Genomic DNA, 19,533 nt, shown 5'->3' with positions numbered 1-19,533 from the left:
GGTACCCATGCACAAGCCCCCCCACCTCCCATTTAGTGCATCATCTGCCCTCTGGACCCCGCCCAGTCTCCAGGTCAGCACAGGTCATCTCAGCCAACCACTTGAGAGGATAGATGAGGGGTGGGTGGGCCAAGCCCCAATTCACAAGAGAATTAGGCTGAACTGAGTGCTCCCTGCTGTCCATTAAATAGCCCTGTCATCTGAAGTTCACCTTGGCCTCTACCTGGTGTTAGCCACTCAGTGGTGTCCAGCTCATTCCAACCTCATAGACTGCACCCTGCCAGGCTCCTCTATCCATGGGATTCTCCAGGCAAGAATACTGGAGTGGGTTGCCATGCCCTTCTCCAGGTGATCTTCCAGGCCCAGGGATAGAACCCCGGTCTCCAGCATTACAGGCAGATTCTTTACCATCTGAGCCACCAGGGAAACCACTCATCCTCAACCTCAGTTCAAGTATTCCTTATGCATTATGCAGGGAAGCCTGCCACTGACCCCCTCCCAGACGAGACCTGCATCCCTTCTGGTGTCTCCGTGGCTTACTCAAATGCCCCTTTGTAAAACTTACACTTGTAGTCACTTGTTTCATGTCTGTCTTTCCTCCCCAGACCACAAGCTGCTGAAGCAATAAGGGGCATGTCTGGCACCTAGTTCTTGTTCAGTAAATGTTTATTTTGAATGAGCCAAGAGAAGTGAGGTGTGCCAAGTGTCCAAACGTGTTCAAATCATTACCAGCAGTGCCTGCTGTGCTGGCTGACTCCAGCTAGGCACAGAATTCAGCATCTCAAAATGGCACTTAATACTGCATTTGCCATTATGAATGAATGAATAGACAAATTAGTAATCTGTATGTGATTTTATTACATAATGTAATTTGGGTATAATTACAAAGCTCAGGTCCATCCCAGGACCTGCATCTTCTCTGTGACTGAAGATTGCTTGATTGCCAACACCTGCCATATGGAGGCCAGGACAGGGGGGGTTGCTTTTTTTTTTTTTTTGGCCACATCACACTCCTTGTGAGATCTTAATGCCCCAACCAGGGATTGAACCTGGGACCCTGACAGTGAGAGTGCCGAGTCCTAACCACTGGATTGCCAAAGAATTCCCAAGGCAGGTATTTAGTGCTTACTGTGTGCTAAGCACTAGGGCTATGATAATGAAGAAACATGGTCCCTGCCTTTATGGGAAATTACATTCTACATGGAAACGTGTTTAATCACATTATTACATCAATCAGTATAAAACTGCAACTGAAAAGTGTGGCCCCTGAGAGGTTGGGAAGGCATACCTGGAGAGGTGATGACCTCTGAGCCTGAAGGAAGGGCAGTGAAGGGGGTGGGGGCAGGTCTGTGGATTAGCAGGGACAATGGCTGGGAGATGAGGCTGGAGAGGTGGATGGGGATCTGGGCCTCTGGCTGTGAGAAGAATGTCGTGTTCATCTAAAAGCAATGGGAAACAATAACCAGAGTCAAGGTCAGAATCTAGGGGAGTGTGACAGAATCTGAGACTGGAAATGACCACTCTCGCTGCTGCTATGTGGACACTGACTGGTGGGGGGTGAGTCCCTGCAGGGGAAGCTTGGAGGCCACTGCAGTGGTCCAGGCCAGAGATGCTGGCAGCCTGGACTTGGCCAGGGACTAGTGGACACATAGAAGATTCAAGAAATGTTTAGGAGGTAAAGTCAAAAGGGCTTGATGCCAGCACTGAGTGCTGCTACCATCCCCTTGGAGAAAAGGCCAAGTGAGACAGTAGTCAGCAAACCTGCTCACATCACAAAACAACTTGGGGTACTTTTTTAAATATAGATTCCCAGACTGTATACCCCAGAGTCTGATTCAGTCTACCTGTGTGGAGTTAGACCGTGACATCTGCATTTAAACACATGCCCTGGGAGATTCTGATGCCCCCTGTCTGCAGGCACTGATCTAAGGGACTTTGTGTCTCTGACCCTTGACGCAGAAGATCCATGTAGAGAAGTAGGGCCTATGGCCCTGAAAGTCCATCCCCTGTGTGCTCCAGAACCACTTCTCTTTGGGAGGCTGCATAACATACTGACCTGATTTTCCAACACAGTGCAAACACATTGCTCAGAAGCAGGTACAAGAAGGATCTGAGGGTATAAATGAACCTACTTACAAAACAGAAATAGATTCACAGAGGTAGAAAACAAACTTATGACTACCAGGGGAGAAAAGAGGGAGGGGATAAATTGGGAAATTGTAATTGATATATAAAATAGATTGACTAATGTATAGTTATACACTAGTTATACAGGAAACTCTTCTCAATACTCTGTAATAACCTGTATGGGAAAAGAATCTAAAAAAAATGGATACATGTATATGTATAGCTGATTCACTTTGCTGTACAACAGAAACTAACACATTGTACATCAACGATACTCCACTCAAAAAAAATTTTTTTTAAGTCTGAGGAAGGTCAGTCAGAGTGCCCTGTTTATACTACCACACCCAGCACGTGAATGCATGCCAGCGTGCACACACACACACTCTATCTGACAGGGGCCTTCCTAACCTTCCCAGGGCAGGGACTAAGAAATCACTATGAACATACCACCCAATCGGCACCTTTCCTGGTGGGTTCTAAGGATTTATGGTTACAGTTCACGCTATAAATTCAGGCTCCTCACAGGCCTAGCAGTTTACAAGGAGACCTTCCACAGACAGACATAAAGGGCTGTGACTAACTCCAGACTCAGAAGGTCTTGCACTGTTCAGTGGCTAGCAGAAAATGTGCTAAATATAACTTCCTCCTCGAGGATAGACACCAAAATACGTGTGCTAAAAATGCAGTCTGATTTCATTGCCAAAAGGGTGATGAAATCTTGATGAATACCTCTTCACTCTGGCATGTCATACCAAAAGCCCACAGCTGCAGGTAGAGTCTGTAACCAGATAGAAAATAATCCTACTGACTGATGATAGTGTGCAACAACTGATGCAAGACATCACTTTTCTCATCATGTGACCTATCAGTTCACACTGAATCCTCCTTAGATGGGGTCTTGAGGGTCTTTTCTCTCTGAGCTCCACCCTCTCTACCAGGGTCCTGGTTTATCTATAACTCTCTCTTTTTAAAAAATATTTATTTGCTGTGTCAGGTCTTAGTTTCAGTACATGGGCTTCTCTTCAGTTATGGCAGTGCGTGGGCTTAGTTGCCCCACAGCATGTGGGACCCTAGTTCCCTGACCAAGGATCAGACCCACATCCCCTGCATTGCAAGGTAGACTCTCAACCACTGGACCACCGGGGAAGTCCCCAGGGTCCTGGTCTAGCGGAAAGAAGCAAGTGAGGCACCTGAGATTTTGAGGGTCAGTCCCAACACCATCCAGGGGGAATAGCTCAAGACAAACCATTTCTTCATTTGCTCATGTTGACTGTTCTCCATAGCATTATTCACCATTATTATACCAGAGAAGTCTTTACCTTTATCCTACTAAATACCACTCTTCACTAGGGTTGAGGAGGAAAGACAATCCTAGCTTGACACTTATGAGTATGATGAATTCCAAGATTAAGGAGGATCTGTTGATGCCAATATATGCACAGAGCCCTCCTCCAACCCAGGAAGACAAGACCCCAGTCTGTTGGTTGGTGATTATGTAAAAGGGTAGGAGGAACGCTCTGCAGACCTGACCTTGCTAATGATACTCCTTCCTCCAGTGTGTTCTGAGGCCTGATGTGGAGTCTGTTAAAATTAGGCAATCTCGTATTTGAGTTGATACATGTGAAAACAAGTTATACAACCTTAAGAAGCCTGGGACAAAGATGACTCTGAAGGACATAGGGTTGTGGATGGTATTTTCATCTTTGTGTGAAGAGTCTGACTTTGGAAAAGAAAGAGCACAAGGCTGACACCCGATAATTGACATGGGGTCAGAGAACAGGATTTGGGGGAGGGCTTGTGACTTATAACAAAAGATTTATGGACCTCTGGTAAATTATACGGTAACTAAAAAAACCGGCATCATGTACTTCCCATAATTTTCAGGGAAAGAGAAAAGTGTCCAAATAAAGCTGCCTAAATATGTATTACAGGGACTTCCTTGGTGGTCCAGTGGCTAGGACTCTGGGCTCCCAATGCAGGGGGCCAGGGTTCAATCCCTGGCAAGGAACTAGATCCTACCTGCCCCAACTAAGAGTTCACATGCCTCAACTAAAGATCCCAGCCTGTGCGCCACAACTAAGACCTGTGCGTGTGTGTGTGTGTGTGTGTGTGTGTGTGTGTGTGGTCACTCAGTCGTGTCTGACTCTTTGTGACCCATAGACTGTAGCCCACCAGGCTCCTTTACCCACTGAGTTTTCCAGGCAACAATTCTGGAGTGGGTTGCCCTTTCCTTCTCCAGGAGATCTTCCCAACCCAAGGATCTAACCTGCGTCTCTTATGTCTCCTGCACTGGCAGGCAAATTCTTTACCACTGGACCACCTGGGAAGCCAAACTAAGACTTGGAAGAACCAAATAAGTAAGTCAATATTCAAATGGAGACAGAGACATAGAGAACAGACCTACGGACACGGGGAGAGCGGAGGAGAGAGTGAGATGTATGGAGAGAGTAACATGGAAGCTTACATTACCATATGTAAAATAGATAACCAATGGGAATTTGCTGTATGTCTCAGGGAACTCAAACAGGGGCTCTGTATCAATCTAGAGGAGTGGGATGGGGAGGGAGATGGGAGGGAGGTTCAAGAGGGAGGGGATATATGTACACCTATGGCTGATTCATGTTGAGGTTTGATAGAAAACAAAATTCTTTAAAGCAATTATCTTTAATTTAAAAATAAATAAATTAAAAACAAACAAGCAAACAGGTATTACAGTAGTGGTTTCCTACATGAATCTGCAGAATGGAGCTGGACCGTGATAAAGGATTTCTGGTCTAAAATGAAATCATATTTTTTCAATACTTTTTAATTCTGAAATTATATCCTTTCTAACCCTACAAAGATTAAGCTATGTTCTTTTATGAAAAAATGGTGACATTCTAAGATTGTTTGGAATAAGAGGGAATATCATTTCTTTTTTATCAATTTCAAGGGATTTTACTCTATAATTAGTTAACTTTAATAAAATCCTAAAGCCTGGAAGTGCTGCATCAGAGACCAGATGGTAAAGGAACTTGAATCTTTTCTTTTTTTTTTAATTGTTTAGTTTTTATTTCATAATCATAAATTTAACTTTGCAATCCAGCTAAACTTGGAGGGGGATAAGGAAAATATGGAACCCAAAGAACTGTAGCAAGAGCACAAAGATTATAGGATATTTCAAGCACATGGGGTGAAGGGGTGCTCTCCTGGGCTACAGAAGGAATGGTCTGGTGCTTAAGTAAAACACAAGTCAAATTTATTAGATTTGTCCACAGTCAGCAATGGTGATATTCTTGCTGGTCTTGCCATTCCTGGACCCAAAGCGCTCCATGGCTTCCACAGTATTCATGCCCTCTTTCACCTTGCCAAAGACCACATGCTTGCCATCCAACCACTCAGTCTTGGCAGTGCAGATGAAAAACTGGGAACCATTTGTGTTGGGGCCAGCATTTGCCATGGACAAGATGCCAGGACCTGTATGCTTCAGAATGAAATTCTCATCATCAAATTTCTCGCCATAGATGGACTTGCCACCAGTACCATTATGGCGTGTGAAGTCACCACCCTGGCACATAAATCCCGGAATTATTCTGTGAAAGCAGGAACCTTTATAACCAAATCCTTTCTCTCCAGTGCTCAGAGCACGAAAGTTTTCTGCTGTCTTTGGAACTTTGTCTGCAAACAGCTCAAAAGAGACGCGGCCCAAGGGCTCGCCGTCAACAGCGATGTCGAAGAACACGGTGGGGTTGACCATGGCTAGACAGCAAGGGAAGCTCTGGGGTGGCGGCGTCTGCAAGGCCGAATCTTTTCACAAGAAGACAAATAGTTGATGTAGAACTCATGACTGGAGGATGACCATGGAAAGATAACAGTGTTCAGAGGAAGCAGATGTAATTAAAGATTCAACAGTTAGTTTATAAGTCCAAAAGGAAATCACAAAACTGTAAGTGAAAGCATTTGGATGACAGGAAAATAACACCTGGCAGGAGTTACAGAATAGATGTTAAGATTAAAGGAAGACATGGAGGGATGATGGTTTTTAAATTCAGGTTGCAAAACTGTTCCAAGGCAAGATACCAAGGTGCCAGAGGTCCCAGAATCAGGGCATCAACTCCAAGTCTCCCTCTGCTGGAAGCAGAGCACCTAGTATATTCTTGCCCTATTGACAGTTTCACTTACTAGAATTTTTTTACATTGAATTATAATTGATATATTATACTAGTTTCAGGTATATGACATAGTGATTGATATTTTTATACATTATATAATGATCACCATGATAAGCCTAGTAACCATCTGTCACCAACACAGTTATTACAATATTATTGACACTAGCCCCTGAGCTGTACATTACACCCCCATGACTTGTTTATTTTATAACTAGGAGCCTGTACCTCTTCATCCCATTCACCCATTTCACCTGCTCCCTCAGCCCTGTCCCCTCTGGCTACCACTCCTTTGTCCTCTGTGTCTATGAGTCTGTTACTATTTTGTTTTTGTCACTTCCTAGAATGTCAAAGAAAGATGGTCAGACATAACTTTTATAGATTTCAAGTCAGATTTCAAAATGTTCCAAGAAAAATTACCTGAGAGGCTCAAAGGGGACAGCTAGTTCTCCTGTGTGAAGTTCCAGTATTTTGTTTCCCCCAAAGGATACTGCTGAGGAAAAAAAGAGCCTTCACCAATTACAAAACTGCACTGGTTGCTCTCTGATGTGATCAAACTATGAGAGGGACAAATGACAAGTCTCTTACACTAAAAAATGAACCAAACAAGTAAAGCAAGGACGCAGTTCATGTGAAAATGTTAAACCAATATGAAGGTTTTAGTGGACTGAAAGGTCAGTTTGAAGTGGTAAAGGATGAGGCTGCCAAAAAAACTAATGCAATGTTAGGGCTCATTCTTTGCATTCCCAGGTAGATGTGATGGTTCCACTGGACTCTGACCTGAGCAGAAGTTCAGTTCTGGGAAATTTTTCCTTTTTTTGTGAACAGAATATTTTCATTTTAAAGAAATAAGGAGAAGCAGGACTTTAAAAAAATCATTCAGGACTTCCCTGGTGGTCCAGTGGATAGGATTCTGCCTGCCAATACAGGGGACATCAGTTAGATCCGTGGTCCGGGGAGATTCCACATACCTTAGAGCAACTAAGCCTGTGAGCAGCAACTACTGTACTGAAGCCCGTGCACATAAAGGCCGAGTAACGCAACAAGAGAAGCTACCACAACGAGAAGCCCACAAACCGCAACTAGAGAGTAGCCCCCACTCGCCACGACTAGAGAAGCTCAAGAGCAGCTGCAAAGACCCAGTGCAGCCAAAAATAAATAAATACATTAATTAATTAAAATATTTTCTAAATCATCCATAATTACACTATCTAGAAATAACCACATTAAATATTTTAAACACATATGTATATATATACATGTATTCTTTCTATATCAGTAAATATAGAATATAAAAATGCAGCCACCCTGTAATAGGGAAGAAACTTTTATATTCTATTACAAGATAATCAGGGCTTCCCTAGTGGCTCAGCAGTAAAAAATCCTGCCTGCAATGCAAGAGATGCAGTTTCAATCGCTGGGTTAGGAAGACCCCCTGGAGAAGAAATGGCAACCCACTCCAGTGATCTTGCCTGGGAAATCCCACGGACAGAGAAGCCTGACAGGTCCATGGGGTCGCAAAGGAGTTGGACACAACTTAGTGACTAAACAACAACAAGAACTAAGAGTAGGAATTTATGCTAATAAATTTTAGCACCATTAACAATATACTAGAAATTTCAGTGTCCATTGTTTATAAATGTGACACCTAAATTATGTAGTTTTGTTGGTATTGACATGGAATGATATTTTAGAATATCAGTTTGCAGACATTTCATATAATGCCATCCCATTTTTGTAAAATAAAAGTTTGTATAAATAAATATGTGCATGTTCTACGAGTGAAACAGGAGGGAAGGGGGCAGGGAACAACCTTTAAAAGAAAGACACAGCGGTAGGGCATGACAAAAACCGGTTAGAACCGCCTTTTTTCCTCAGCGCTTGGCGCTGACCAGTTGCTCGCCTCTTTTCCTCCACTGCCTCCCAGTTCTAGATTAGCCATCACCATGGGTTTTGAAAAGCCCTGCTGGCCTCCAGGTGCTCAATGACTACTTGGCGGACAAGAGTTACATGGAGGGGTGTGTGCCATCACAAGCAGATGTGGCAGTATTTGAAGCCATCTCTGGCCCACCACCTGCCGACTTATGTCATGCCCTGCATTGGTATAATCACATCAAATCTTATGAGAAGGAAAAGGCCAGCCTGCCAGGAGTGAAGAAAGCTTTGGGCAAGTATGGCCCTGCCAATGTGGAAGACACCACAGAAAGAGGAGCTACAGATAGTAAAGATGATGGTGGCATTGATCTCTTTGGATCTGAGGAGGAAGAGGAAAGTGAAGAAGCCAAGAGCTAAGAGAAGAACGCCTTGCCCAGTATGAGTCAAAGAAAGCCAAAAAATCAGCACTTGTCTCCAAGTCTTCCACCTTATTAGACATGAAACCTTGGGATGATGAGACTGATATGGCAAAACTAGAGGAATGCGTCAGAAGCATTCAAGCAGACGGCTTGGTCTGGGGCTCTTCTAAACTAGTTCCGGTTGGGTATGGCATTAAAAAATTTCAAATACAATGTGTAGTTGAAGATGACAAACTTGGAACAGACATGCTGGAGAGCAGATCACTGCTTTTGACAAGTATGTACAATCTATGGACGTGGCTGCATTCAACAAGATCTAAAATCCATCATGGATCAGTTCCCTTAAATAAAAGTTTGAAAGACAAAAAAAAAAACTGGTTAGAACCAACGCAGCTCAAGATGGCAGAAGATTTGACTTCCAGTGGACCTTGAGACTCATTATACATTCATTATAATTCATGACACACCCACCAGTGTCATGACAGTTCTGAGGCCAATCATGAAAGTCCAAAAAGTGGGCGGTGGCCTAATTCCTGGAAATCTCCCACTTATTAGCCTATGAAATTACCCAACGCATAAAAACTTGTCCAGAGCTGTGTTAGGCATTACTGACAAAATGGAGGCACAGCCCCAACCCCCTCTGCTCATCTCGCAGGCACGGCCCCAGGATGAAGGAGTTAGGCCTTGTGATTCTGACTTGTTCTTTCCTTTCTTCAGTTGAGTTGGCTGGAAAGAATGTTAAGGTGCTTGAGAGAAGCACGAGAAAGCACAAAGCCTTCTACAGTTGTGCCCAGAAAATAATCTATAAAATAACCATTGACATTTGTTCAATGATCTTTACAAAGAATGTCCCAGGATAAGCACGTAGGCTGCAGCTTGAGGCCATGGGAAGGATTGTTATCTGAGACCTGTTTGTGAGGGAAATATTTATGGCAAAAGAAGATTGCTGAGTTTCAGTTCAGTTCAGTTCAGTTTAGTCGCTCAGTCATGTCCAACTCTTTGCGACCCCATGAATCGCAGCATGCCAGGCCTCCCTGTCCATCACCAACTCCCGGAGTTCACTCAGACTCATGTCCAGTGATGCCATCCAGCCATCTCATCCTCTGTCATCCCCTTTTCCTCCTGCCCCAAATCCCTCCCAGCAACAGTCTTTTCCAATGAGTCAAGTCTGTGCATGAGGTGACCAAGTACTGGAGTTTCAGCTTTAGCATCATTCCTTCCAAAGAAATCCCAGGACTGATCTCCTTCAGAATGGACTGGTTGGATCTCCTTGCAGTCCAATGGACTCTCAAGAGTCTTCTCCAATACCACAGTTCAAAAGCATCAATTCTTCAGCACTCAGCTTTCTTCACAGTCCAACTCTCACATCCATACATGACCACTGGAAAAGCCATAGCCTTGACTAGACGAACTTTTGTTGGCAAAGTAATGTCTCTGCTTTTGAATATGCTATCTAGGTTGGTCATAACTTTTCTTCCAAGGAGTAAGCGTCTTTTAATTTCATGGCTGCAGTCACCATCTGCAGTGATTTTGGAGCCCCCAAAAAATAAAGTCTGACACTGTTTCCACTGTTTCCCCATTTATTTCCCATGAAGTGATGGGACCAGATGCCATGATCTTCATTTTCTGAATGTTGAGCTTTAAGCCAACTTTTCACTCTCCTCTTTCATTTTCATCAAGAGGCTTTTGAGTTCCTCTTCACTTTCTGCCATAAGGGTGGTGTCATCTGCATATCTAAGGTTATTGATATTTCTCCCAGCAATCTTGATTCCAGCTTGTGCTTCTTCCAGCCCAGCATTTCTCATGATGTACTCTGCATATAAATTAAATAAGCAGGGTGACAATATACAGCCCTGACGTGCTCCTTTTTCTATTTGGAACCAGTCTCTTGTTCCACGTCCAGTTCTAACTGTTGCTTCCTGACCTGCATACAGGTTTCTCAAGAGGCAGGTCAGGTGGTCTGGTATTCCCATTTCTTTCAGAATTTTCCAGTTTATTGTGATCCACACAGTCAAAGGCTTTGGCATAGTCAATAAAGCAGAAATAGATGTTTTTCTGGAATTCTCTTGCTTTTTCGATGATCCAGAGGATGTTGGCAATTTGATCTCTGGTTCCTCTGCCTTTTTGAAAACCAGCTTGAACATCTGAAGTTCACGGTTCACGTATTGCTAAAGCCTGGCTTGGAGAATTTTGAGCATTACTTTACTAGTGTGTGAGATGAGTGCAATTGTGCGGTAGTTTGAGCATTTTTGGCATTGCTGAGTTTAGGGTTTAGGAATAATTAAGAATAGCTAGAAGCCTTTTTTAGGAGATAGTGATCTTAAGATGCTAGGGGCAAACAGGATTTAGAAAGAAAAGAAATAAACTGAGGAATGTAGCATGAGTTACAATGTAATCACAAGTTAAGTACAGTAAATTTGGGTGAAAGTGAAGTTGCTCGGTCGTGTCTGACTCTTTGCGACCCCATGGACTGTAGCCTACCAGGCTCCTCCCTCCATGGGATTCTCCAGGCAAGAGTACGGGAGTGGGTTGCCATTTCCTTCTCCAGGGGATCTTCCCGACCCAGGGATAGAATCCAGGTCTCCCGCATTCCAGGCAGATGCTTTAACCTCTGAGCCACCAGGGAAGCCCCAAATCTGGGTGGGGGAAACTAAAAACGTCAGACCTCTGACCTAATGCTTTTTGTCAAAGTATAAAAGAGAAGCTGAAGCTTGAAATAAACATGTAGTTTCGTACTGTGAGTCAGAGACTACATCATCGTTCACCGATGTAGTTCCGTACTATGAGTCAGAGGCTAGTTCATCGTCCACCAACACCCTCACCCCTTCAGGCTGATTCCCTGGCTGCTGGAGCTGGACTCCAGCAAAAACTAACCACCCCATATTTTAGGCCCTATATTTTAGGGCCTCTCACCTTCTGACAGTCCACAACCTGTCTGTGGAATGTGCTTCTCCTAAGTCCACTCCTTACCTATCACTGTCTCTAACTGAATTCTTTCTGTGACAAGACATCAAGAACCTAAGCTTTATTAAGTCCTAAGACCAAGTGTATGATCTCAGTTAAAAGATGTGGGTTCAAGACCCATCTGAGGTGCATGGTCTCAAAAACACAAATTGCTTAGTTAATAATGTTTGCTGCTGGAGAGTAGAATTGGCTGATAAAATTCTCATGGTTTATTTTATGGTTTATTTTCAGTACTGGCTGAAATTTTACAATGAATGTGTATTTTTATAGTTAAAGATCAGAAACAAAAAAGCTCTCCAGTCAAAGGTGATCCTCATTTTGATTTATATTCCTCTGTCACTATCAGATGGGAATCAGGTGTGCCCACTTTGATTCCTACCTAGCCCAGGACAGGGATTTACCTAATAGTTGACAAAGCTTGGAGAAGCAAAAAGCATTGCAGGAATGGACTCCCAGAGGGCTGGGTAAGGTCAAATAGAAGTAAAGTAAGAGGCTGTGAGGTAAAATTCATGTTATAGCAAGACAAGAAAAATTTTAACAGAAAAATTTCTTCTCTGCCCTTTAGCCTCCTCTCTTCCCCACTGTGCATTGTGTATCTGAATTATGCATCAACCAAACCTCCCCAGTTGGCAGGAATACCTGCTCAAACATAAAAAGCAACATTCTCTTAGAATCAACAGGACAACTTAAAGATAGCATTTCTGACTTCCCTGGTTGTCCAGTGGTTAAGACTCTGGGTTCCCAATGCAGGGGACATGGGTTCTATCCCTAATCAGGGAAGATCCCACTTGCCACATAGGGAGGCCACACCCTCAAAAGATAACATTTCTTTTTGACCTTATAAGGTGTAACTTGATCTACCATGATGAAGTGTGTGTGTGTATGTGTGTTAGTCGCTCAGTCATGTCAGACTCTCTGTGACCCAATGGACTGTAGCTTGCCAGATTCCTCTGTCCATGGGATTTCCCAGGCAAGAATACTGGAGTGGGTTGCCATTCCTTTCTCCAGGGGATCTTCCCAACCCAGGAAGTGAACCCAGGTCTCCCACATTGCAGGAAGATTCTTTGTCATTTGAGCCACCAGGGAAGTCCATAATGAAGTTTAGATCTGGATTACATAAACTGTCAATAATATGTCATTTGATATACAACCCTTTGTCATATGTCATATGTCAAGGAACTCATATAACTGTGTCTTGACTTCTTACTGGTTCAACAGTTCTCAGAGCTTTCTGAGATGCTCCTCCTGGATTATAATCCTCAAAGTCAGCTCAAATAGAAGTTTCCATTTGTTTATTAGATTGACTGATTAATTTTTCATCTACAAGGCTAAATTCTCCCTGCTGAAAATAAGAGAAGAGCTGTCTCTTACCCTTTTCTGAGATATATACTTTAGAAAACTTGTGAGTTCTGTCTGTTCTTTGAAATGTACATAAATATTAAAGTATATTTATGTATATAAATCTTAAATGTACATAAATCTTTAGTTTTAAATTTTAAATCAGCCTCTGGCCAGCTTTGTGACCCAGCAAGTCTTTCTTCAGGACCTTGGAACCATCTCTTTGAAGTAGAATCAAGAAAGATGGCACCCTTCCTCCCAGTCTCCATGGGAGAATAAGAACCTAGCTTGGAGGACGCCTCACTCTCAAACTACCTTCTGTCATAAAGATATGAGAAGTTTATTTTTCCTCTGGATAAAGCCAATTAGCTAACAGATGGCTATGCAATTACCAGATGAAATTAGGATATTACCTGTGACAAATGTAAGAGGTCTTGACCACACCATTTGTCACCATTTGCATTCTAGTTCCCTGACCAGTGATTGAATCTGGGCCCCCTGCATCAGAAGCACAGAGTCTTAACCACTGGACCACCAGGGAAGTCCACAGCCCCTATTCTCATTTGAGTGGCCTTTGCTTCCACAGCACTCTATAGAGTTGCCTTAGGTGTGTGTTCCATGAAAAGCACAGGTGTTAATTCAGGCAAGGTGGATACTGCAGTGCTAGAGGTCAGGGAGGACAGGAATGTAAACCCTAGTGTTTCTGGTGACATTGAGAAAAGTCTGGCTTGAACTAACCTGAGCCATAGACCTACATGGTGCCAGTCAAATATCTGAGGCAGTGTCTGGGCACCAAGAATTCAAAAAGTTTAATTAGAAATAGGCATCTTTCTAATTCCTCAGAAAGGGGGAAGGGCTACACTTGGTGCAGAGAGAGAGCTTTATTCAAACTGTTTTTTAGTCATGAGAAATAATGACCTTCCCAAAAGCGCTCAATAAAGAGGGGTTTGATATATGGGTACTGGCAACTTCATCAAATTCAGGAACAGGAAATAAAGCTGTCAGTGTCTTGACCTGGGAAGTCATTACAGAGGAGGGCCCTTCACTCTTATGTCTCTGCAACTGAGTAGACTCTCATCCATCTCTTCTCTATTTTCTATTTTCTCTATTATTCTCTATGATGGGCAGACTGGGCTCCTCATTACTCATCAGCTTGTTGCAATAACTTATAATGGAAAGTGTCTGAAAAAGAATATATATTCATATATACACATATGTGAATATACATAGCTGAATATATATAACTGAATCACTTTGGTGTACACCTGAAACTAACATAAATTGTAAATCAACTACACTTCAATCATAAAAAAAAGAAGAAAAAAAAAGAGAGATGGAGGGATCCCTGCCCCCACCAAAGTAATTACTCATCAGCTTGTACCTGCCCCAAATGGCCACTCCAGGCACCAAGTCTCCTTGAGCTTCCAGAAGGAACATCACCATTGTCTTGTAGAATCACTGCATCTCTTAGTTCAAACTCTCAAAAAAGAGACATTTGTTTGTACAATTTATCTGTCCTAGCCAAGCCACACAGGTCATAGATCACTGGCCAGGCAATGGATTGTGCCTTCAGTCAAATTATCCATCTGCGCGTCAGTCCTTGGAAGCTGAGGGCGTGTCTTACATAAGCATGCGAGCGTGTTGGGTGTTATGAACATGTTCTAGTACAGAAAGCAGTGTTATTAAATAACATGGACTACATATATCCACCACAGTCATTACAAATGTCCACTGAGGGAAGACAGTGCGTCACAGATATGACAATGGCCTGGAGAATAATGAAGATTATTCCTAGAAAGCTTCTTAGAGAAAACAGAAGGAAAGGGCGTCCATGGAGAAAGAACTAGGAAAGACTTTGTGTCAAGTTGATAGAAGAGTTGTATTCAGGATCCATGAGGAAAGGGGGTCAAATATGTTGGAACTTCAAATAGGACACACACAGGCTGTAGACCCTTCTGCAATTCTTGGAATATTCAGTGTGGACAGAACTTGGAAATCATCAAGTCAAGCCCTGATGCACTTCAGAGGACAGCACTGAGGGCCAGAGTGGCAGGTGACACGGTGACACCATTGTGGCCACAGAGTTAGAGTTAGAACCAAGGCCAGAGTCCAAGTCCCTGTCTCCAAGCTCAGCTTCTTTCTGCTATAGACCACTGAGGATCCCTCAGCTAGCTCACTCTTGCTAAGGCAAGTCCTCTCTTTTATTTTTATTTATTTCTTTAATTTTTGCTTTTCGGCCATGCCGCATGGAATATGGGATCTTAGTTCCCCGACCAAAGATCATACCCACTCCCCTTGCAATGGAAGCACAGAGTCTTAACCACTGGACCACCTGGGATGCCCCTTTCTTTTTCTTTTCTAAAAAATTCCTCTGTTTTAGTACTGGGAGTTTGCACAATGGGTACCTGGTAGTGAAGAGGAAGAGGAACTATCCCCCTCCTCTGTGGTCACTGACAGAGGACACTCCTCTCCTCAGCATTGTCCTCATCCTCTTTTCCAAACCCACTCGAACCCAGTCACACATCCCTGAGGACCCTCAACACTGTATCATTCCTCAGAGTATATATGAAGGGGTTGAGGAATGGAGTCACGACACTGCTCAGGACTGAAGGGACCTTGTTGACCTCCAGATATTCTTTCTGGAAGGGAGTCACATCGATAAACACCGTGATACTGCTGGGAATCACAAGTATGGTCAAGTAGGAAGCACAGGTTTGAAGGCCTTGTTTCTTCCACTTACATAAGGGATGCTTCCTATCGTCAAGATGATGTACGTGTAGGGAAAGGCCAGGAGGACTATGCCGCAGAGGATGACCATGGATGAAAGCATAAAATCCATCAGCTCGATGGCAGTGGTGTCCGCACAGGCGGGGGCCAGCAAACTCCACTGTCACAGAAGAAGTGGTTAATGATGTCAGAGTCACAGAAGGGCAGCTGGGAAGCACTAAGTTGGCCAGTGCTTCAGGGAAATGACAGAGGTGAAGAGGATGTCCAGGATGGAGAGGTTGCACAGGAAGAAGTACATGGAGGTGTGGAGGTGGGCCTAGGACAGCATCACGGAGATGATGAGCAGGTTTCCCAGGAGTGTCAGCAGGAACGTGGGCAGCAGGAGCACCAGCAACAGCAGCTCCACCTGCCTGCTGAGAGGAAATCCCAGCAAGATAAACTCCATCAACGCGGCACTCTGATCCTCCATGGGCCATCCGCCCAGCTCAGTACCTCTAATGGGACAAAGGGAGATGATATTTACGTGCATGTTCACGGTACGAAATCCCAGGGCTATTCACTAGAAAAATACACAGAATGTGGTAATCCAGATTAGATTTGTAAACCAAATTTAACCTGGTCTTAAATTATTTGCCCATGGAGCTGGAAAATGTGAGGGTTCTTTTTGCTTTTTGTTTTGGGAATGATAATGTTCCCTTTTAGTAAGGGTGCCTGCCCTGAGACCTCATTATCACACAGTTCATATGAACTTCCTAAAAAATAGCATAGTAATTTCTATCAAAAAACCTTAAAATTGAGCAAATCCTTAGACATCCTACTTCCATCTTGAGAAAATAGGCGTGAATATTTTACCACAGGAATATTCACCACAAAACTGCTTATAACAAGGAAAATTTGGCAACAACTTAAATATCAAGAATGGGGGATGAAATGAGTAAATTATAGAATATCTACATTATAATATATCATGTAGTTATTTAAATTATATTTTACAGCATTATGTAATTCCAAAATATTCACAATATTTATTAAGGTTTTTTTTTTAAGCAAGTTATCAACCAGCAATAACGTTATGATCCCATTCTGGGAGTAAAATGTAAATCAGCAAAGACTCTAGAATAGTCGAGACATTGCTAAAGAAGAAGATGGCAGTGAGGACTTGACTAGGCAGATAACAAGACATAAAACAAGAATGATTAAGGCAAGGTGGTCATGACACGGATACACACAAAACGGCCAGCGGAGCAAAATAAAGAGCCAAGAAACAACCCCACACAAATATGGCACAGTGCTCTATGTCAGAGATGAACGGAAGGTGGTGTTGCTGATTGTCTATATGTGGGAAAAGTAAAATTGGATTCCCTACCTCACATCAGACATTACCATCCATTTCAGACGGACAAGAAAATTAAAAGTAAAAATCAAAACTTCCAGAAGAAAAGAGAGAAGAATATTGTTTTGGGCCCTAGTATACAAAAGAGTTTACTAAAGAACAGAAAATTTCTAAACAAAAAAGGAAACATGGATAAATTACGCTACATTACAATTAACAGTTTTCTGGGAATTTCCTGACAGTCCAAGCTCTCAATTTTGATTAACTAAGACACTGCAAATCGCACAGCATGTGGCCAAAATATATATATGTGTATATAATTAAATTAAATTAAGAGTTTCTGTTTATTAAACAACCCCAAAGTAAAGTTAAAGACAAATCACAAACAGGGAGAACATATTTGTGACAGATAATGTACAAATGTTTAGTACGAATAGTAGAATCAATATATTGATTTTTACAAAGCCATAAAAAATAGATAAGCCATCTAATAAAAAGTAGACCAAACATTTGACCTGAACTACATTTAAGCAGGAGGAAATGCAGAATAATGTACCAAAAGATGCTTGATCTCATTAGTAATTCAGTTCAGTTCAGTTCAGTCGCTCAGTCATGTCCAATTCTTTGTGACTCCATGAATTGCAGCATGCCAGGCCTCCCTGTCCATCACCAACTCCCAGAGTTCACTCAAACTCATTTCCATTGAGTTGGTGATGCCATCCAGCCATCTCATCCTCTGTCGTCCCCTTCTCCTCCTGCCCCCAATCCCTCCCACCATCAGAGTCTTTTCCAATGAGTCAACTCTTCACATGAGGTGGCCAAAGTACTGGAGTTTTAGCTTTAGCATCAGTCCTTCCAATGAACACCCAGGACTGATCTCCTTTAGAATGGACTGGTTGGATCTCCTTGCAGTCCAAGGGACTCTCAAGAGTCTCCTCCAACACCACAGTTCAAAAGCATCAATTCTTCAGTGCTCAGCTTTCTTCACAGTCCAACTGTCACATCCATACATGACCACTGGAAAAGCCATAGCCTTGATTAGATGGACCTTTGTTGGCAAAGTAATGTCTCTGCTTTTCAATACGCTATCTAGGTTGGTCATAACTTTTCTTCCAAGGAGTAAGCGTCTTTTAATTTCATGGCTGCAGTCACCATCTGTAGTGATTTTGGAGCCCAGAAAAATAAAGTCTGACACTGTTTCCACTGTTTCCCCATCTATTTCCCATGAAGTGATGGGAGCAGATGCCATGATCTTCGTTTTCTGAATGTTGAGCTTTAAGCCAACTTTTTCACTCTCCTCTTTCACTTTCATTAAGAGGCTTTTTAGTTCCTCTTTACTTTCTGCCATAAGGGTGGTGTCATCTGCATATCTGAGGTTATTGATATTTCTCCCAGCAATCTTGATTCCAGCTTGTGCTTCTTCCAGCCCAGCGTTTCTCATGATGTACTCTGCATAGAAGTTAAATAAGCAGGGTAACAATATACAGCCTTGACATACTCCTTTTCCTATTTGGAACCAGTCTGTTGTTCCATGTCCAGTTCTAACTGTTGCTTCCTGACCTGCATATATGTTTCTCAAGAGGCAGGTCAGGTGGTCTGGTATTCCCATCTCTTGAAGAATTTTCCACAGTTTATTGTGACCCACACAGTCAAAGGCTTTGGCATAGTCAATAAAGCAGAAATAGATGCTTTTCTGGAACTCTCTTGCTTTTTCGATGATCCAGTGGATGTTGGCAATTTGATCTCTGGTTCCTCTGCCTTTTCGAAAACCAGCTTGAACATCAAGAAGTTCACGGTTCACATATTGTTGAAGCCTGGCTTGGAGAATTTTGAGCATGAGCATTACTTCACTAGCGTGTGAGATGAGTGCAATTGTGCAGTAGTTTGAGCATTCTTTAGCATTGCCTTTCTTTGGGATTGGAATGAAAACTGACATTTTCCAGTCCTGTGGCCACTGCTGAGTTTTCCAAATTTGCTGGCATATTGAGTGCAGCACTTTCACAGCATCATCTTTCAGGATTTGAAAGAGCTCAACTGGAATTCCATCACCTCCACTAGTAATGCTTTCATAGTAATGCTTTCTAAGGCCCACTTGACTTCACATTCCAGGATGCCTGGCTCTAGGTGAGTGATCACACCATCATGATTATCTTGGTCGTGAAGCTCTTTTTTGTACAGTTCTGTGTATTCTTGCCACCTCTTCTTAATATCTTCTGCTTCTGTTAGGTCCATACCATTTCTGTGCTTTATCAAGCCCATCTTTGCATGAAATGTTCCCTTGGTATCTCTGATTTTCTTGAAGAGCTCTCTAGTCTTTCCCATTCTGTTGTTTCCCTCTATTTCTTTGCATTGATCGCTGAGGAAGGCTTTCTTATCTCTTCTTGCTATTCTTTGGAACTCTGCATTCAGATGCTTATATCTTTCCTTTTCTCCTTTGCTTTTTGCTTCTCTTCTTTTCACAGCTATCTGTAAGGCCTCCCCAGATGGCCATTTTGCCTTTTTGCATTTCTTTTCCATGGGGATGGTCTTGATCCCTATCTCCTGCACAATGCCACGAACCTCAGTCCATAGTTCATCAGGCACTCTATCTATCAGATCTAGT

General features: G+C 42.8%; 3 pseudogenes across 1 annotated transcript; 1 reads left to right on the top strand and 2 right to left on the bottom strand.

The window, feature by feature from the left end:
* Positions 1-5,153: 5,153 nt before the first annotated feature.
* On the bottom strand, positions 5,154-5,918 carry LOC113899940 (annotated as a pseudogene). Its single transcript, XR_003513035.1, has one exon. The product of XR_003513035.1 is annotated as a peptidyl-prolyl cis-trans isomerase A pseudogene (transcript).
* Positions 5,862-8,889, top strand: LOC113899316 (annotated as a pseudogene).
* A 6,410-nt stretch (positions 8,890-15,299) lies between these two features.
* On the bottom strand, positions 15,300-16,127 carry LOC113899315 (annotated as a pseudogene).
* Positions 16,128-19,533: the final 3,406 nt, after the last annotated feature.

The sequence above is a fragment of the Bos indicus x Bos taurus genome, chromosome 10 (genome assembly GCF_003369695.1).
Source record: "Bos indicus x Bos taurus breed Angus x Brahman F1 hybrid chromosome 10, Bos_hybrid_MaternalHap_v2.0, whole genome shotgun sequence".
In the NCBI taxonomy this organism is placed as follows: domain Eukaryota; kingdom Metazoa; phylum Chordata; class Mammalia; order Artiodactyla; family Bovidae; genus Bos; species Bos indicus x Bos taurus.
The sequence above is the reverse complement of the archived record's forward strand: the minus strand, read 5'-3'. Positions and strand labels throughout refer to the sequence as shown.